Source organism: Solanum lycopersicum, chromosome 10 (assembly GCF_036512215.1).
Source record: "Solanum lycopersicum chromosome 10, SLM_r2.1".
NCBI lineage: Eukaryota > Viridiplantae > Streptophyta > Magnoliopsida > Solanales > Solanaceae > Solanum > Solanum lycopersicum.
Window position 1 is genome coordinate 52,090,432 of NC_090809.1, and position 22,742 is coordinate 52,113,173.

A 22,742-nucleotide genomic window follows, 5' to 3' on the forward strand; every position below is an offset into this window, starting at 1 on the left:
TTCTTTAGGAAGCTCATGATCATTCCACCACGGTTAGCTTGAGTTATTTGTGGTCCTACGTCTCGTATCCACATCTCAAGGGTAGCTCAAGGCGTGACATGTTGCCTAATGTGACTAATATGTGAAAAATCATATTATGAGGTAAAAAAGATAATCCAAGAACTCAGGCTTTCATAGAATAAGATTGACGTGTGTACTAATGATTGCATGTTATAATGAAAGAAGGATACCGTACATGATTCTTGTAAAGTTTGAGGTGCGTTCAGATGGAAAATAAATACACATGGTGAGTAAAAAAGGAATAAAAGGTAAAAAATAGCATCAACGCGTTTACACTTTTTTCCTTAAAAGCCTAGAATCTAGAGATTGTTTATATTTACAAAGGCATATACTCTAATGACATGGCATAAGGATAAACAATTGATGCTGGAGTGATGCGACACCCGAATGATTCAAAGGCATGGAAGGTATTTGATGAACTTCATCCATCATTTGCGGTTAATCCTTCAAATGTTTGACTCAAACTTGATGGTGATGGATTTCAACCATTTCAGAATGCAACAACCTCACACAACATTTGACATGTGGTTCTTATTCCTTATAATTTACCACCTTTGTTGTGTATCAAGCAAGAAAATTTTACTTTATCAATTCTTATTTCGTGTACAAATGGTCCAGGACATTCAATTGATACATATTTTTTACCTTTAATAGAGGAATTTAAGGAGCTCTGGGAAGTTGGTATTGAGACCTATAATGCATCAACTAAATAAAATTTTAAGTTGCACGTTTCTTTATTATGGACCATCAATTACTTTCCAACATATGGAAATTATTTATCAAGATGGAGTACAAAAGGAAAGTTGTCATGTGCATATTGCAATAAAGACATTGTCTTAATTTGATAGGCTAATGGTAAGAAGCAGTGTTTTATGGGTTATCTGTGTTATATTTCTTAGAATCAGAACTGTAAAAGTGAGAAGTACTCATTTGATGGTACAATAGAGAAAATGTCTCCACCAAAACTGAATTCTTGTATTGAGATACTTAATCAAGTACAAGATCTTGGAGGACTACAGTTATCAAAGAACCCTTAGATATGAAAGAAGATATAACATGAAAATTGAATAGATAATTGGAACAAAAAAAAACTATCTTTTTTGAACTTCCATATAGGAAGTGTCTCTTGTTGCTACATAATTTGGATGTTATGTGTATTGAAAAAAATATATGTGATAATATCATGGGTACAAATATGAATGTCAAAGGAAAGACCAAGGATACAATTAAAATTCAGTTAGACATGCAAGATATGAACGTTTAGGTTGGAATGGCACCCAATTCAAAGAGGGCAAAATTTGACGTTCCAACAAGAGGCTACACACAGTCTCATGAAGATAAGCACAAATTTGTGCCTTTTCTTAAATAATCTAATGTTTCTTATGATCTTATGCTAAAATTTATCAATGTTTGATTCTAAATGATTACAAGATATCTCGATTGAAAAGTCATGATTAGTATATTATGTGTAACATCTACTCCCTGTTGCACTTCGTGGTATGTTGTCTAAAGAAGTTTGTGAACCGCTGATTGAATTGTAAATATTTTACTGCTCTTTGATAAAAAAAGACTTGAGAATTGATAACTTGGAACATATTGAAGTGCAAAAACCCATAACAATTTGAAAGTTAGAAAAGGTCTTACCTCCTTGATTTTTTAATGTCAGGGTGAACTTACCTATTCATTTAGCTATTGATGCTTAAATGTCTGGACCGACTCATTATCAGTGGATGTATCCTATAACGGCTGCATAAATTTTATTTTTAAAACTTCTGTACCATTGCAACATTGCAACCACTTGCTCATTTTTTAATGCTCTATTTTTTAAAACTTAAGCACTATTGAAAAATTACAACAGCTGCTCACTGGCCATGTTACTATACACCTGCACTACTCACTGGCAATGTTACTATACACCTTCGTGCAGGATCTGGACATGTAAAAAAAAATAGTTAATTTCACTCGAATACTCACAAATTTTTATTTATTGTGGATTTTCAATATAAAAAATGACAGACAATAGTAAAAGAAGAATGTTATTTAAGATGTTATACAAAATATGACCTTACCTAGGGTATTATTCACCATGAACTCATAGAATTTGAATTTTTGTGCCCCATTCAAGTTGTATCCCAAAAACTTGGTTAGGTTACGATGTTGTACCTTTGCTATTCATATGACTTCATTCTCGAACTCTGTAAATTCTTAGCATGAAGTCACGTCTTGCTTCTTCCCTGTTATTTCTACTCCATTCTCTAATACACCCTACAAATCATATAACATTTGGGTATTAATTTTTTTGTCTTAGTTATTGTAAATATGCATTTTCATAATTGTTGAAAAGCAATAATAAACCTATAAACATTCCCAAAGCCATCATTTCCCTATCTTATTAGCCACACATATTTTCTTATAATATAGGGCATGATGGCATTGGAAATGTTTATAAGGTTATTATTTTTTGTCAACAAGCATGAAAATGCATATTTAGAGTTACTCAGACAACATAATTAACACCCAAATGATACATAATATTTGTAGGGTGTACTAAATAATGGAGTAGAAAAATCAGTGAAGAAGCAAGACATGGCTTCACGCCAAGAATTTACGGAGTTCAAGAGTGAAGTCAAGTTAATAGCAAAGCTACAATATCGTAACCTAACCAAGTTGTTGGGATACTGCACTAATGGAGCAGAAAATTTCTAGTCTATGAGTTCATGTCAAATAAAATCCTACACAAGATCATATTTTGTATGACATCTTAAATAACATTCTTCCTTTTTACTATTAGCTGCGTTGTTTTAATATTGAAAATACATAAAATTTGGAGTATTCGACTAAAACTGAGTAATTATTTTTTGTACATGTCCAGATCCTGCAAGAAGGGGTACAATAACATAGCCAATGCATTATGTAAAACTGAGAGCTAGCTGCAATTTTCAGCAGTGCGGAAATTTTATTCTAGATCTAGTGTAAAAAATTGAGCTGTTGGCTGCAATGTTGTAGTGGAGCATAAATATTAATGCAGCTTTGCAGAAAATAAAAAATAGGAGCCAGCGTAAAAATAATTGTATGGTTGCAAATACGTTTTACAGTCGAGGAAGCCTAGCTCGTCTAGTAATTGCTATCTTATTAGGTTCAGCCACTATAGCTGTTCGGAACCTACAAACCATTCCGACCGGGGGTCAGAATTTCTTCGAATATGTTCTTGAATTCATTCGAGATGTTAGTAAAACTCAAATTGGAGAAGAATATGGGCCCTGGGTTCCTTTTATTGGCACGGCGCCGCTATGCCCCTTAATGAATCGAATGGTCCTTCGACCTTCGTTTGATTCCGACGGCCGGCATAGATCTCATGAGACCGGCCCACTATTACTACGAAAAAAGCCCTGCCCTCTCCTTCGCTACTAGGAAAGTAAGCAACTTCTATTAGCGCCGGACCTTGAGTCGAATTGATCCTGTCATGTGCAACGTCCATCAATGATGGTTCATTAATGTCCATTGATTTAGACTCCTTCCCCCTTCTCAACTACGAAAAAGATCGAGATGAATAGTGAGTGGGACCTCATGTTCGCCGGGTAGCCATATTTGCATGGAATTACATCAGTACATTAGTTAGACGAGCTGGTAGCTAGCTACCCCGATTCACACCAAACTCATGTTTCTATAATCAATTCGATCCCCCGATTGAATCGGGGGCAAACGCCTACGAAAAGATCGCTTGAATTTAAGAAAAGGTCGCTTGGATTTATCCATGGTTTGTTTGTTTGTTTAATTTATTCCTTATCCCTTACCAACTTTGTTTAAACAATTTAAGAGTTCAAATATAAATTCAACTATTCTTTGAACATCACTAATTTTGCATACAACTATAGATAACATTGCTCAAACAACTCAAGTTCCTATATAAATATAAACGAATTGATCGTCTTCTGAAAATACCACTTTCAACAAGAAAAATATTAATACAAAAATGTCATAGATGGTAGCAAAAACAATAGTCTTCTATGTAGTCATACAGAAGTAGAGTGGAACTATTGTATAGTGGCATGTCAATGGTGAAAACTATATGCAAGCCTAAGACAACTGGGACATTGAATGTTATATATATATATATATATATATATATATATATATATATATATATATATATGCAAGCGCACACACACACAAGCACGGAACTAGGCATCAATTGTAAGTAACAAGAATTCACTAACTCAATGAACGACATGAAGACAAGATTAATTTTTGATATTGTATCGTATTCTACTGCACAATTAACACAATAGGAAACCAGTCTTTTATTCCATCTTTCTTAAAATTTACTTGTGTGACTGGAATTTTTACTTCTATATGGAATACTTCGTAATATTACTTTTTGGTATCACCATGGGGAACTTTTGAATGAGCCATTATTAGAATTATAATCAAAAGTTGAAGATAAAGGAACAAGATGGTGAGTCAGTAGAAGAATGTGAGAGTGAAGATGAAGTAGAAGAGCTATTAAGAGATTTGTATCCTAATCTTGATGGAGGAATTACAAGTTGTGATTTTTATGAATTACTTGAGGAGGGACCAAATGTTTAATCCTTTTTACAGCCTATCGAAGGATTTCGAGTTGCCACTTTACCAGAATTCAAAAGCTTCAATGATTTCCTATTTGATAAAATTGTTTCATATTAAAAGTATGGGTCGTTTGGAGTAATGCATATTTACAATGCTATTTAAACTATTGAAAGTGGAGTTGCTGCCTGATGTTACCAATTTTCCGAACTCATATTATGAGTCAAAGAAGATAATTCAAAAAATTGGGATTTCATACAATAAGATTAATGTATGTGCTAATGATTGTATGTTATACTGAAAGGAGGATAGCTTACTTGATTCTTGTAAAGTATGAGGTGCATTCAGATTGAAAATAAATGCACATTGTGAATAAACAAGGAATAAAAAGGTATAAAATAACCTCAACGAGTTTACACTATTTTTCTTTAAAGCATAGACTTTAGATATTGTTTATGTCTACAAAAGCATATACTCTAATGACATGGCATAAGGATAAAATATTGATGATGGAATAATCAGACACTCGACTGATCTAATGCATGGTGGTCATTTGATGAACTTCATTCTTCATTTGTGTTTGAGCCTTCAAATGTTCAAATAAAACTTGATGGTGATGGATTTCAGCCATTTCGGAATGCAAAAGCCTCACATAACATTTGATATGTGGTTCTTATTCCTTATAATTTACTACCTTGGTTGTGTATGAAGCAAGAAAATTTTATTTTGTCAATGCTTATTTCATGTCAAAATTGTCTAGGAGATGCAATTGTACATATCTTTAACGTCTAATAGAGGAATTAAAGGAGTTGTGGGAAGTTGATATTGAGACCTATGATGCATTAACTAAATAAAATTTTAAGTTGTATGCTTATTTATTAAGGACCATCAATGACTTTCAAGCATATGGAAATTTATCAGGATGGAGTAGAAAAGGAAAATTGGCATGTCCTTGTTGCAATAAAGACACAACCTTAAATCAATAGGCTAATGGTAAGAAGCAGCATTTAATGGGTTATATGCATTATCTTTCTCAGAATCACAAATGTAGAAGTGAGAAGGACTCATTTGATGGTACAACATAGAAAATGTCCCTCCCCAATAAAAAAAGTGAGTTTCGGTATTAAGATACTTAATCAAGTGAAAGATCTTGAAGGATTACAATTATCAAAGGATCCTAAGATAATAATGAAGATATCACAGGAAAATTGAATGGAAAATTGGAACAAAAAAACTATCTTCTTTTAATGTCCATACTGGAAGTGTCCGTTGTTTGATACCCAATTTGGATGTTATGTAAATATGTGATAATATCATGGGGACAAATATGAATGTCAAAGTAAAGACCTAGGAAACAATTAAAACTCGGTAAGATTTGCAAGAGATGAACATTATGTAGGAATTACACCCCATCCAAAGAGGGAGAAATTTGACATTCCAACAAAAGGCTACACATATTCTCATAAAGATAAGCAAAATTTTATGACATTTCGTAAAGAAACTAAATGTTTCTAATGATTTTATCTAATATTTCTCAATGTGTAAATCTAAATGATCACAACATATCTAAATTGAAAAGTAATGATTATCATATTATGTTGCAACACTTGCTCCCTGTTGTACTTCGTGGTATGTTGTCTAAAGAAGTGTGTGAACCGCTGATTGAATTATTTATATTTTTATTGTTCTTGGATCAAAAGATTTGAAAATTGATAACTTGGAACATAATGAAGAGCAAATGCCCATAACATTTTGCAAGTAAGAAAATGTTCCCCTCCTTTTTTTTTTGATTTCATGGTGAACTTACCTAATCATTTACCTACTGAAGCTTAAATTTCTGAACCGAATGATTATTAGCGGATGTATCCTATTGAATGATGGCTGCATAAATTTTATTTTTAAAATTTCTGCTACTCAATTTTTTTATACTAGCTCTATTTTAAATTTTGTGCAATGCTGAATACTTGCAGCCAACTGCTATAGATTTTTATGCTCTGTTTTAAAATTTCTGCACTACTGAAAAAAATTACAGCCAGCTGCTTATTATCCATGTTACTCTACTCCTTCTTGCGGGATGTGGACATGTACAGAAACCAGATACTCAATTTCACTCGAGTACTCCCAAATTTCTATTTTTTTTGGTTTTCAATATAAAAAACAACACAGACAGTAGTAAAAAAAGAATAATGTTATTTAAGATGTCATACCTTACGTATCCTATTATTCACCATGACTCATAGACTACGAATTTTCTTCTCCATTAATGCAGTATCCCAAAAACTTGGTTAGATAACAATGTTGTACATTTGCTATTAATTTGACTTCTTTCTCGAACTCAGTATATCCTTTGTGTGAAGTCACGTCTTGCTTCTTCCCTGTTATTTCTACTCCATTCTCTAATACACCCTACAAATTATTTATCATTTGGGTATTAATTTTGTTGTCTTATTTATTGTAAATATGCATGTTCATGCTTGTTGAAAAGAAATAACAACCTTATAAACATTGCCAAAGCTATCATGCTCTATGTTATTAGCCACACACATTTTCTTATATATAGGACATGATGGATTTGACAATAGTTATAAGGTTATTATTTCTCTTCAACAAGCATGAAAATGCATATTTATAGTAACTCATACAACATAATTAATACCGAAATGAAACATAATATTTGTAGGGCATACTAGAGAATTGAGTATAAATAGAAGTGAAGAAGCAAGAAATGACTGCACACCAAGAATTTACTGAGTTCGAGAATGAAGTCAAGTTAATAGCAAAGCTACAACATCATAACCTAACCAAGTTGTTGGGATACTGCATTAATGGAGCAGAAAAATTTCTAGTCTATGAGTTCATGTCGAATAATAGCCTATACAAGGTCATATTTGGTATGACATCTTAAATAACATTATTTCTTTTTAATATTGTTTATGTTGTTTTGATATTTAAAAGAAAGAAAATTGGTAGTATTTGAGTGAAATTTAGTAACAATTTTTTGTACATGTCAAGATCTTGCAAGAAGGGGTACAGTAACATGGCAACTACATATAGTAGCTTGAAACAAATGGTAAAGTGTTGAAAGAAGCTTGACGAATGATGGAACACGTCGAAGGAACTAGTCCATCGAAGTAGGCTGACGAGTTAGAGTTTAGAGTCATACTAGGACTAGACAACTAAATCCTAAGTTATGTACGACAAAGATACTGAATATTATTGGAGTCGACTAGGATAGGGTGTTTGACTTTAATAAAATCCTACCCATGTATTTATTTGTGTTGTAGTGGGATTCCTAGTATAACTAGAATGTGAATTTTCTTATATATAAGGGCATGTAACTCAACATTATAATTATCAATACATCCTTGATTTCTCCATACTTTCATGATATTTCTACATGGCATCAGAGCAACAAAGTTTTTTCGATATTGAACGTATTAGAAAAAAAAACAACCAAATGATCAAACCATAACGACCTCTTCTACCAACACTTTTTCGACCTCTTCACTTCATCATCTTATTTAGTCATGCTCCATTTAACTTATGCCAACCAACTATCTTATATGGAGGACACAAATGACTTAATTAATTCAAGTGATTAGATTAACCTACCTCATCATAGAATCACGTAAAGCGACATATTCCACAAGACAGACTATTCAGAAACGGTAACATGATGGGTGTAGAAGACAACAATATTGTTGATGAATGAGAAGGATGTGTTTCTAAGGATTTGAATTTTAGGCACCTTAATAGAAGAAATCATGTACCTAATCATAGGCTGCTCAACTGTCAAGAGGATGTGGTAATGCTCGGAAGAAGCATATCTTCAAGCAACGAAAGATAAGGAGTTCCAACTCAAGCAACAACTGCAAAGTGTGAAACTAGGAACCAAAACAATTGACGAATAAACTAAGGAATTTGAAGACATATGTGATGGTCTTGCAACCATTTACAAACCTGTAGATGAAGATAGAAAATTGGTTAATTTTGCTACAGGTCTAGTCCTTAAGTACAAGACCTTCAGGACTGTCATGCTACGTAAGAGAACATATCCTGCTAATAAGTTTATTAATGCTCTTAGGGGTTTTGATATGGGGGAGAATGAAGAAAAAGTGCCTCAACAAAATCATAACATGGAATTTTCTAAACAAAGAGGCAAGGGAAGAGGAAACTACTCTCAAATAATATGAAACAATAACTTCAATTCAAGAGGAAGAGGCTTCAAGCCTATTAGACAATGAATATTTCTTTATAACAATAGAAACGAACCAAGTCCTCAAAACAGTCATTCAAGTGGAAGTCATGAAAGGGACAATACTGATGCATGTCAAATTTGTGGTAGGAATAACCATACTTCTCTTAAGTGTTTTTACAGGTGGGATTACTCTTAACAAGCCACAAATTAGCTACCACAAGCATCGGTTGTTGCTAATCTACAAAAAACTACTGACGGTGCCATGTATGTAGACTCAGGAGCAATTAGTCATATGACACATAACTTAGATATCCTAATTGATTTTAAAAACTACAACCGACGAGATAAAATAATTGATGGGAATGGATCAATGTTAGAGATATCACATGTTAGGAATATATCTGGAACATGTTTAAAGTTAACGGAAGGTCATGTAGTTTCTAAGATCAATAATAATTTTCTCTCAGTTAATAAGCTTCCAAAAGGTAATTGTTATACTCTTGACTTTGATGAAGCTAACTTTGTTGTAAAGGACAAGAGGACAAGGAAAATGCTTTCCAAAGGATCTAAAAGGAATAGACTCTATGATTTGGAAAATAACAATCTTTTTGCCTTGACTACTGCACACGTTTGGAATACGTCAAACAACACGTGGCATACTAGATTAGGACACCCTAGTTTGAAGTCTATAAAAGTTGAGTAGTAATAGTTGCATCTATGTTAGAAGTTCGAATAAAATGTCTAGTGTTTGTTCTAGTTGTCTGTTGGGAATGAGTTGTAAACTTCCTTTTGGTTTGAGAAATAAAATTGAGAAAGTACTTTTATAGAAAATTCATAGTGACTTAACATGAAGTCTTGATTCCTTGAGGTCTTTCAATAATTTTAAAAAATGGTGGAAAATTAATTTTCTAAAGAAATTAAGATTTTTTAGTCTGATGGAGGTGGTGAGTTTATCCAAAAATACTTCATTAAGCTTTTGGAAGATCATGGAATTTTTTAGATATATTTCACGTCCTAATACACCTGAACAAAATGAAATTGAAGAGAGCAAGCATAGCAATATTGTGGAGACTGGCTTAACACTACTATTTCATGCTAACCTACCTTTGTTTGTATGGGTTGAGGATTTCCTCACTATAGTATTCCTCATCAATAGATTCCTTAATCATTCCTAAAGATCATCACTCAATTTGTTAAGTTGTATGGGGATCAACATGATTACAACAATCTAAAAGTGTTTGGGTGTAGATGTTTTCCACATATCAAGAGTAACAATATGTTCAATTCAAAGACCTACCTGGTGTGTTCATAGGGTACAACAGCTTACACAAAGGATATAGATGTTATTATTCCTCTATAAAGAAAGTTTACATATCCAAAGATGTTATGTTTAATGAAAACACATTATCAAATGTATCTCCACAGTAATCTCAAACTAACAATGATGTCTTACCTCACCCTGTTACTTTTGTTGAATCTTTCTCTAAATTGCAGACATATGATAATTCTGATTTAGAGGATGTACAGGATGCTAACCCACACATTAATAGTGATAATAATGCTACACCTCATGTACTTATTGATGATGAGGGTATTATTGACATCTCAGGCACAGACTAGATGCAAAGGAGCGATTTGAAGCTGGTGAACCATAGAGTAGTATTGAAACTCCAACCACAAATTTTGAATCTGCCAGCAGCAGTGAGGATCATTTTTCTCTTATAGGTCCAACTAATCATCATCTTCAAACAACAACTTTAGTTAATGTACCAATTGACCATCAACCTCAATGTGCTATACTCCAGCAAAATACAATGTTGACATACTAGTTGAGGTACTTTTTGCACCACAAGGGCATCATATGATCACCAGACACAAGTAGAACTAGCATCACTTGACACTTGTTGTAACAACCCTAAAAATGGCTATGCTAAATAATACTTAATGTATCTAGAATGCCTATGATTAGACCGGGTTCACACGGATTAATGCACGTAGAACCAGACCTCTGTACCCTTGCGACAGCCAAGCCAACTGACTTGGGGAGTTATCTGAGCTAGGAGAGGTTGGGTCCAGCCATGTAGGGCTCCCGAATATGAAGATTTACCCGGATGAGTATTTACTGAACATAAAGAGGGGCAATCTTACGTTTGGAGGGTCTAGAGGTAAAATGGTCTTTTTCCAGGCTAAGGGTAGTATCGTAATTACCTTAAATATGTAATTACTTATTTAATTAATAATGTGGAGGGGCATTTTTGGCAGAGAGGGCCAATAATTTGCCTTTGAAGTTAAGTCTTGCTCCACTCGGGTTCGAACCTAGGTGGAAGCATTGATTTAAATTATTTTCATTTAAATTGGTAATTAATTTAATTAATTATTATTTATTGGCTGATTCAAAATAAAAGCAAAATCGTATTTTTTAATATTATTTGAAAGAGTCCTAGTTGACTAAGTCTAAACTACTTCACCTCTTTTAAATCTCTTTCATGTTTAACTCTCTCTCTCTCTCTCTCTCTCTCTCACATCAATATCTCTCTTCTCTTTCATGTTCTTTCTGCCAAAAACATAAGAAATGATCAGCAACTAAAAAATTCTTCACACTTGAAGAGCTTTCACGTTAAAAACTTATTCAAAACATAACCAAAAATGTGAGGCAAAGAGAGGAGTTTTTCCTTCGAGTTAGCGTTGAAAATTTTTGACTTAGACAAAATTTTGAAAAGCTTTGGGAAGCAAGTTGAAGGTTTGAACGTCAAAATAAATAATGGGTTCTCTTCTCTCTCGGTCCCTTTCCAAAGAGACCCCTAAGGTTCAGATGAATCTATTTCGAAAACTAGGGTTGTTCCCCGTTGCATGTCCTTTTCACAAGCTCCTATCAAATAATAGGTTGGGTATGTTTGCTGGTAGAAATTAGGGATATAATGTGTTTTTCGTCATGATTATATTTATGTGTGTATGTTCGGATTATGTGAAATATTGAGCATGTTGTCCAAAATTAAGTGAAAAGGGATATGTGTGCAATGTGTAGCCGTGATATACACTCTTGGATTCAAGTTCGAAAAATTACATCTTTATGGTTGTATTTCATGCTTACAAACTTGCTTAAATCGTGATGTTCATAACTGATGGAAAAATGTTGATTTGAGTGCAAACTAATAGTCAAATGAATCCATGAAAGTGCACCTAAAAACTCACTAAAAACAACTTAAAACGTCTAAACATGTAATGTGAAAGAGGTGAGAAACTATGCTGTAAATATTTCCAGTATCTTGTTGATGAGTTTCGGCCAAGCTAAGGGGATTATCATGCTATGCAAAAATGAATTAAAATATGTGAGGCCACTGAGAATCGAACCTGTAATCTCACCATATTATAAGTCATTGAATTAATGTGAAAAAAAGAGAATGTTGTATGTGCGATTCGAATCCATGCGCCTTGATCCAAAAATGAAATAAAAAAATAAGAAATGAGAGGATTGGGGTTCGAACCCACAACCTCTCAATCAGATTTACGGTGGAATAAAAAGAAAAATAAAAGGTTGAGGCGTATGGGAATCGAACCCACAACGTCTACGCAAAACCAAGGAAAATTAAGGAGAAAAAAATTAAAGTGGGGCTGTGGGGGTTCGAACCCACATCCACTCGACCAAAAGAAGAGAAATTAAAGAGAAGGAGATAAAAAGAAAATGAGGTTGTGGGGGTTCGATCCCACATCCTCTCATTCACAACGAGCGAAATTTAAAGAGAGAAGTTTCAAAAAAATAAAATGGAGGTGTTGGGGATCGATCTTGGGTTCCTAAGTCGTGTGGATCAAACAAAAATAAATAAAAATGTAAGTGTTGTCCAAGGGATTCGAAATCGGGTTCCCTTGCCCATATTCCGTATTGATACATAAGCCATACATGAATTAAATGTTCAGAAATAATGTTGCCTACGTATATCAAAACTGAGATCTTGGCATATATACAAGATACATTAGTCTCTTACCAAATAATCTTAGGAATATATGAATCACTTAAACGAACTATGAATGAAGCCTTATGGCTTTTATGTATAGACCCATAATTCTAGCATAAAAGTAAATAAACCTAAGATGTATGTAATGAAATAATGAAACCCTAGAGGGTTGAGTTAGAGTGTAAAACACACTAAATGTCCAAGTATTTTAGCATAAGATCAAATGAACAATGAAATGATGAAACCCTAGGAGGGTTAAGTAAGTGTGTGAACCATACAAAATGGTCAAGTGCATTGGTATATGATGAAATGAACATTCACGTAATAAGGGGTGAGTAATTACGAAGAGCAAATGTACAAAGGTTAATGAATATGGTGACAGCATGATAAAGGGCTAACGTAAAAGATGAGAGCAATTTTAAATGCTCCTAAGTAAATGTTACCAAAACGTACTCACCTATGAGAGTGTAAAGTTAATGAGGAGACCAGTCTCTATGAACACTCTAATGAACGTATTGATATTAATATACACTTAATAATAATATGATATGAGAAATCATCTATTGATATATTATATCCTCATACTAGAACCCAGCTTCCGTGACGTATAAGTTGAATGTAATGGTACTTTGTACTAAGCACCGATAAACTGTCTGGCATGCTAGGTATTAGTCTCCTTATATCTTCTAATCTTCGAACCTATACTGTCAATATAGGGATCTGGGGGGTTCAATTTCGATGTACGCTAGCATGTTTTGGGTCACTTTAGTCGGTGTTTCCACCACTTTTCGTTGTTAAGAAGACACTGGATTTCAAGATACTCACATGATCTATGTCGGTTAAAGTTAAAGTTCCCAATGAATGAATGTGGTCAGCCTCAAATGATGTACATAATGAAATTAACGATAATAAAGGTGTTAGGATAGGATAATAAAGAGAAGAGCTATATCTAAGTAATGAGACTAGGTCATTCTTGATCATTGCACAGCGAACCCGATGAAAGTCTTAAACTACATCCTAGGTATTACTGGTGTTCAAACTAGGCTAAGAACGAAATGAAGTGAAGTACGTATAAAGGAATGAAGCAGACTCTGTGTTTGCTAAAGAGGACTCCCTAGTTGAGGTCCCATATGTTGAGGCCTCATTTTGGGAAAGTCTTAACATCAATTCCATGATTCCAAGGTCTCATGGCATATGAATGAAAGTTATAAAAGATGTTATGTTCTATATGCAATATGTTATGTGCTATTTGCAAGATGTTATGTATTGTGTGCAATATAATAAGTATAATGATGCATGTTTCTCTCATAGCATGACATTCATAATCCAAATTTAGAAAGCTCACTAACTTTCCTAATCCCAATTTGGCAAGTGCACTTACTTGACTTTCCATAATCATGTTGTTCGGAAATAGCTGTTCTTACTCATGTATGTCCTTTGTGTGTGTTGCATATACCCATACTTAGTACAAGTGTGTACTAATCCCATACAATTCTTCAATTTTAGGTGCAGACACAGGTGGACGCTAGAGCTTAGAGGTTGGCGTTGTAGTTATCCGAACGTGGAGCTTTCGAGGCCTTCATGCTTTCGAGGATGTCTACCGTTATTATCTAGGTTAGATGTAGGCTATAGCTAGTGGATCATGTTCCACTAACGTTTCTTTCCACTTTTTTTATACTTTGCATTGGTGCCATTTTGGCAAAAATACGTTTAATAAAATTATGATATGATTCTTTCATTTGATTATCTCTTTATTAGATGGTTTATTTGTGAATGCCTATGATGTTAAGCAGTATGTATACATGTATGTTAAGAAACAAAAAGTTTCAAATTTTCTGCTAAAATTAACCTAGATGAAGTAAGGATGACGTATGCAAGCTTGTCTGCGACCTCTAAGAGATCAACGATGCCGGTCTCGTCTAAGGTCTAGATTCCGGTCGTGACACTTGTTTCTCGCTGCAGCACAAAAATTATGAGTGAACCAAATACTACTAAGGAAGAACTAAAATCACCTCATTGGATTGCATAAATGCACGAAGAAATTGATGTTATACATACTAACAAGACATGGATTTTGGTGCCCAAATCTCCTGGTATAAACTTGATTGGCTCAAAATGGGTGTTCAAGACAAAATTAAAAGTTTTCATGAGGCAATAGATAGATACAAGGCCTGACTTGTGGAAAGGAGATTCTCGTAGCTTGAATTGACATATTTTGAAGAAACATTTAGTACTGCGTGTAAAGATAAGGTAAGCTTTTTGAAACCCTAGTTTTGGAGTTTTCTCCAACCAAACTATACCTTACTAATAAAAAAAGGCTTCCCTTTTTCAGCTGCATTGCACTGCCGCAAAAATAATGGATCCGCTGGGCTAGATGAGCAACCTTCTATCTGGCCTCTATGTCAATATTAGAGTGGTTTGCTACTTTCAATCAGAAAAGGAAAATTGAGCAATGCAAAGGACAAAGGAGTCGGGAAAAAGGTAGAGAAGATCAGACTGAATGTGTGAAGGATATGGTTCTGGTTCTCTTTTTTCCCGTTCCTTCAATCAAAAAAATCCGTCTCCATGGCTACTGTCAGCGCATAGTCAGTGTCTTCCCCGCATGCCTAATATCAACTCATTTCCGAGTGCCTTGTAACGCCTTTAACGATGAGAGAAGGCGATACAAAGAGAATAACTCAAGGGCATTGGATACTCCATAAACTTAATTTCTATGTGTAAGTGATGATGCCACTCATCAAAGTCTGAACTTGAAATCTTTCGTAGGATCATCTCGTCGATTGACATTCTAATCCTGGTCATTCATCGATAGTCCAGGCATTTAGTAATAGGTTATCGCTCATTCCTGATAGCCGCAGCTCTGCCCGTTCCCTATTCCATTAAAGAATGAATAGGAATTGATTTGACAACAACTGAGAAAAATCCTCTCATAAAATCTTGCTCCAATCTAACTTAGGTGGCGAGCGATCCTAGTTCACGACAGAGAACAAGACAGCAAGCGAGAGTACTTTTATTTGCTTCTTCTCCACCAAGCCCAGAAGCATAAGGAAAACTATACGTCAGTGGCTACCTAAGTAAACTCCGATTCGATCTACCCCCTGGCTTGGAGGCATCTATCTAATCCCGATCACAAGGAGAGGTTCACTACGTGGGGTGGGGGTACCTTTTTTCACTTGAGAAAAAATGAAATATATAGGGGACCATCCTTGCAAGGTACCATTATGATCTCAATTTATACGAGTGTTATTCCGTGAAATAACTTGAATCTCAAATCATTCACTTGCTTTAACTACTCATGTTATGGATGTAGGAGCATCAATCCGTTCTTGTGGGATTTTGAGGAGTGGGAGAAATTGTTGGAATTCTATAAAAGGGTCTTGGGAGCTGGGATGCATGCCAGTTATATAGGATCAGGTGGAGTGGAACAAGAACTTTTTCTTGGCTTGTTTATATATATTGATTCATTCACACAAGAATTTTCTTTTCGTATTGACGAATTAGAACAGATGTCAATCGGCAACCGTATCTTGAAACAACAATTAGTCGATATTGGTACCGTCACTGCACAATGAGTTTTTTTTCCTGTTCCCCCAAACCCACAACATTCTTTATATATGATACCTAGAAAAAGTACCCATAACAAGCTTGACTCATATGGCATGTCGGTAGAATCATACCTAGACCTAACAACCTAGATATTTCATAAAGATCTATTTTTATTGAGTTACCAAGCCCACCGATATCTATTTCAGTATTCTTAAAACTATCGGGGCTCATCTTCTATAGGGTCTTCGGGAAATCAAGAGAGAAATAACTAATACGATCAGCCCATCCATATCTATTATAATGATATAGAACCTAGGACATTTAAAGACAGGAATCAGAGCTTCGCGAAAGAATCGTGTGGCGCGGTGAAAGTTTTCCCATTGAGGTTTCTAACCCTCAATGTCTCCACGTACTTGTGGAATGGGGTGGTTCCTTGATATTAAGGTGTCAATATGGTCAAAGAAGGCCACAGGTGGAAGCAACCAATGCCTTGATTATTCAATTGACTGCTTGCTGACAACAAACAAGTTTAGAGTGGTTCTTTCCATTGCTGTCAGTTAAAAGTGGGAAGTTAGACAACTAGATGTCAAAAAATTTCTTTCCCCATGGCTTCTTACAAGAGGAGAGACTTAACCTCCTAGTTTTATTGATCACAGTATCCTCAACATGTATGTCTACTTAAAAAGGCATTGTATTGTCTTAAAAACGCACCAAGAGCCTGGTATGGTAGGTTTAACATGAATCTCTTACACTTTGTTTTCATTTGTAATAAGGCCGACCCTTCTTTATTTACTTTGCAAACTCACAAAGGCAAACTATTTCTCTTGTTATATGTGGATGCTGTTATTGTCAAAGGAAGTAATCCATCTCATGTCTTAGAGTTGGTTCTACAACTTCGGAAAGAGTTTACTATGAATGATCTTGGCCCTTTACACTTCTTCCTAAAAATTGAGGTGAAGTATTTCCAAGGTGGAATTCAGCTAAATCAAAGCAAGTATGTTTCTGAGTTGTTGGCCAAGACAGAGATGACTTTGGCAAAAGTTGTAGCGACTCTTTTGGCAAAAAAATATGGTTTCCATGAAGTTGTGGGAAGTTTTGTAGATGCATCCTTTTCAGAATGATAGTAGGGAGCCTTCAATATTTTACCCTCACAAGACCTATTATAACTCATGTTGTGAATTTAGTAGGTAAGTTTTTGCGAAGCCCAAACATTGAACATCTTCAAGGGGTAAAAAGAATTCTCAGGTACATCAACAGTACTCTACACTTTTTACTCAGAATTATTTCACAATCACCATGAAGGTTTTATGGCTACTCAGATGTTGATTAGGGAGGTTGTACCACAACTAGGAGATCAACTACAGGTTGTAGCATCTACCTAGGTGCAACTTGTATTTCTTAGACCGCCAAGAAACAAAATATAGTAGCCCAATCGAGTGCTGAAGTTTAGTATAAAGTACTAGCCTCCACTGCCGCAAAAATGACTTGGATTTTGTATCTTGTTCATGACCTTAGAGTGTTCCTATGACCTGTTCCTACATTGTATTATGATAATATGAGTGCCTTGTTAATGACAGTTAATCCAGTTATGCATGCTAGAACCAAATGTTGCAATTGACTATCATTTTGTTCATGACAAAATGGCCAGGGGATGAATTCTTACCAGTTTGTAAAGTCTAAGGATCAGCTAGCTGACATTAATAAACAAGCCTTAACATAACAGGTTTTGCTCTTATTGTCGCAGCAAGCTAGGAGTTACTGTTCCTCCACTATCTAGCTTGAGGGAAAGTGTTGAAGGAAGCTTGACGAGAAATGGAACACGTTGAAGGAACACGTTTACCGAAGCAGGATGACGAGATAGAGTTAGAGTCATATTAGAAGACTAGACTACTAAATCCTAAGTTTTGTACGACTAAGCTAGTGAATATTATTGGAGTTGACTAGGATAGGGTATTATACTTGTAATAAAATACTACCCACATAATTATTTGTGTTATAGTAGGATTCCTATCTAACAAGAATAGGACTCTTCTCCTAGACATGAAGCATGTAACTCAACATTATAATTATCAATACATCCTTGATTTCTCCATATTTCGTGAGAAATCTACAAAACTGAGCAGTTGACTGCGATTTTTCAGCACTGCAGAAATTTTAAAACAGAGAGCACAAAATATTAAGCAGCTGGCTGTAATGTTGCTTCGGTGCCAAAATTTTAAGATTGAGCTAGCATAAATAAATTGAGCAGCTGGCTGCAAGTTTTCAGCAGTGCAAAAATTTTAAACCAGAGCTAGCGTAAAAAGACAGCAGTTGGCTGCAATGTTGTAGCAGCGCAAAAGTTTAAAAATAAAATATATGCAGTTTTGCATAAAATGAAAAACAGAGCCAGCATAAAAAAAAAATTATGGTTGCAAAAATGATCTACAGTCGTGTCACCTTAGCTCGTCTCCTCGCCTAACCAACTTTGTTTAAACAAATTAAGAGTTCAAATTTAACTCCAACTATTCTTTGAACATTCACTAATTTTGCATACAACTATAGACAACATTGCTCAAACAACTCAAGTTCCTACATAAATATAAACTAATTTTGCTCATCTTCTGGAAAAGCCACTTTCAACAAGAAAAATCTCAATACAAAAATGATTATCGGCTATTGAAAATATGGTAGCAAATAAAATAGTGTCTTCTAAGTTGTTGTCATATCGAAGTAGACTACAACTATTGTAGAGTGAAATATCAATGGTGAAAACAATATGCAAGCCTAAGACAACAAGGACACACTGAATGTGATATAAAATATATATATATATATATATATATATATATATATATATATATATATATATATATATATATTCTTTGACCATTCACTAATTTTGCATACAACTATACACAACATTGCTCAAACAACTCAAGTTCCTATATAAATATAAATTAATTTTGCTCGTCTTCTGGAAATACCACTTTCAACAAGAAAACTCTCAACACAAAAATGATTCTGGACTATTAAAATATGGTAGCAAATAAAATGGTGTCTTCTAAGTTGTTGTCATATTGAAGTACACTGCAACTATTGTAGAGTGAAATGTCAATGGTGAAAACAATATGCAAGCCTAAGACAACAAGGGCACACTGAATGTTATACATACATACACACACACACACACACACATATATATATATAGAGAGAGAGAGTGTGAGATAGATAGATAGATAGATAGATATACACGGAAGAAGGCATCAATTGTAAGAAATAAAAAGTCAGTGACTCCAATGAACAAGATGAGAACAAGATTCATTTTGATATTGTATCTTTTTCTACTGAAAAAATTAACACAATAGGAACCAAGTATGTTATTCCATTTTTTCTTGAAGTTTGCTTGTATGATTGGGAATATTTCTTTTTCACATCAAAAGACCCATATTTTGTTATTTAATCACACATTCATTAAGGTGTTACATTTCAATAAAATAAATTTTAAAGTCAGGTATATTGTTACTTACTTGGTCAGTTGAAAAGGCAGCGGTTATTCATTTGAAGAGGGCGATGTTGTAGGTGAGACATATGATTGTTGAGCGGTGAAGAGTTCTTTCATTTTCATTATTTTGTTCATCTCATCTTCTATGGTAGAAAAGAGATCATTTAAGGAGTTGTTTTCTTCGTTCAAGGATTTGATATTCTCTCGAGTTGAACGTAGTACATACAACAATTCAGACTTTGATGAAGTTCCACCTTTCAAATCTTTTGCCTTTACTCCACCCCCAAATCCAAATACATGGCTACGAGTTTCAGGTCCACAAAATTTTCAAAAATCTCTACCGTAGACGGAGATGGATCTTCTTTAACCATTTCTTTGAGTTGAGCCTACAAAAAATATCAAAGAACATTTTACTTCATAAGACATAAGGATTATTTCAAGTAATTTACATATTCAATTAATCCAACACACATGTTTTTCAATTTCTTTTTGTTCAACAAGCTTGTTATCTTTCTTACGAGTCTCAAAGAAAATAGTTGCCAAATCTTGTGGATTGCCATCTTTCCCGCCCTTTACATCCAAGTCAAACATGTCAAATAATACAAACATCTTTGAGCTCAAAAACATGAAAACACAATTGATTTTAAAAAAAAAACAATACATTTGAAAAAATCTTACCTGTTTCAACTTCTTGGGTGTATTTATTTACTTGATTAGAAGATGTAGGAGATGAAGTATTAATTTGAATATTCTATTTCTCAAATGTCGTGAAGTTCTTGTTCATCATTCGTATTCCTTGACTAGTAGACACAATAGAGTTTTCAAGTTCTTGTTCCTATTCCTTCCCAGTAAAACATGAAAAAGGCAAATCATACTTTATACGTTGACTAATGTATCACAAGACAACGAAAAAGAACCATAGATGTCTACAAGGATTTTCTTAAGTTGATTTTGTTTCACAAGTTCTCTTTTGTGAAAATTATGTATTAAGCATCAGTTTCTTAAGCTTTTCCTTTTTTTGGCTTGGTATTTACCTTCTTATCATGGTATAGTTTCGTATATCACTTAACATGCCTATATTATGCATGAAACAGAAAGTTGGAAAAAAATATTTTCCACAGCTTCTCTTCCAAGATAAAATACTGAATACAGAAAGCTGGAAAAAATATTTTCCTTTAACACAATTATAACTTTTTCTCATTGTCTGAAATAAAAGAATACAAAATATCTTACTTGTTTCAATTTCTTTGATGTACTTCTAAACTAGATCACTTGATTGAGACAATATACTTTTAGATAGTAAATTTCCTTTCTCATTGAAAGATTTAGGCCCTCATCCTCGTCCCTTTTGAAAAGTACCAAGCGTGAGAAACGTATATATGATAGTATTCTTCATATTAGAATCTACCTCATTTTCAATATTCAATGTTTTCACCTTGAACCTGTAATAAGATCCAAAAAAGTTAAAAATTAAACCTAAAAAATGTTTAATAATGTACTAAAAAGGAAATTTTTCCATCCAAACATTTAAGGATGAATATACTAACTCATAAAAGATTTTAGTTCACTCATTAGTTCTTTTTCTTTTCTTTTGGGAATAACTTCCTAACTCTACATATCATCATCCATTTGTTCCACAATTTCATGAGAATCATGAGGTTGAGTCTTCCTCTCTACTTGCCAACCTTTGTAGGAATTATCATAAACAAAAAATACTTCAGATGCTTGATCCACTAAAACAAATGGCTCATTTGTTTTTGAAATATACATGGATTAACACTCACAATATCATACTCACTATTTCTAACTACTTTTATTTCATTATACACATAAAACCAATTACATCGAAATAAAGCTACACCTTCTATCCATGAAAAATTGCAACTCAGTCGCATTAGTTAAAACTCCATAGTAATCAAGGTTTTCACTATCTTCATCATTCTCACCCAATACAACAATACCACAATTTTGAGTCCTTAACTTTTTATCATAATCATGATGTATGGAATATGGTAAGGGCATTTATCATTGGATATGATTTGCCCAGATTCAAAACACGTACAAATCTAGTGCTGATACAAAAGAAGAATGTGGTGGATAATTTTGTGACTTAAGGATTATTAGCCTGAATACTTTTGGTAATAAAATTATGTCAAGGTTGATATATGAAAGAGTTTTATTGGTGTTACCTAGTTTGATTTCTAATAAATAGTCAGACTTTGTTAAAGGGAGGAGTATTACTTAAAATGTACTTCTAGCTCAAGAAATAATAAGGGACATCAACAAGAGGAACAATTTGCATAATGTAGCGGTAAAATTTGACATGGCAAAGACATAGGCTAGAGTTTCATGGAAATACTTAATCCAGGTCTTGAGAAGATTTGGATTCTCTGATAGTAAGGCTAATAAGAAATAATTGGTACTCAGTTCTAATGAATTGAAAAAGATTTGGCTAATTTCAATAATCTAGAGGTTTTAAATAGGGCGACCCCTTATTACCTACCCTATTTATAATAGCAGATGAAGTGTTGATGGGGAACCTAAATTGATTATATGAACCACTTATCATATGCTGCTGACACTATTCTTTTTTTGCTGAGGACAACCCAAGTCAATAAGGATGATGATGATGATTGTGCTAAGAATACATGAGAGGGTGTTTGGACAAATGATATACATAGACAAAAGCATTTGTTATCGACATAAGAAAGTCCTTGTTGCACTGTGTCATCAAATAAAGAGGATAACAGGGGTCAGTCAAGGTAATTTTCCTTTTACTTATCTGGATTTTCCTATTTTCTATGAAAGGAAAAATAAAGGTCATTTTGAAGTTCTGATTAAAAAGGTGGCTAAGGGAAAGGCTATATGGCAGAATACATTACTATCTTATGAGGGGAAGGTATATTTTAGAAGCACGTATTTTGTAATATATGCCCATGTA

At 34.0% G+C, this 22,742-nt stretch overlaps 1 long non-coding RNA gene across 1 annotated transcript in view; it reads right to left on the reverse strand.

The window, feature by feature from the left end:
• The window catches only part of LOC112940173 (uncharacterized), a 44,545-nt gene that overhangs the window by 13,776 nt on the left and 8,027 nt on the right, over nt 1–22,742 (reverse strand). Inside the window, exons 2-3 of the long non-coding RNA XR_003244119.2 lie at nt 21,035–21,243; nt 19,827–20,187 (exon numbers count right to left, since the gene is read on the reverse strand). This is a non-coding gene — a long non-coding RNA (uncharacterized lncRNA). The remainder of the gene's footprint in view (nt 1–19,826; nt 20,188–21,034; nt 21,244–22,742) is intronic.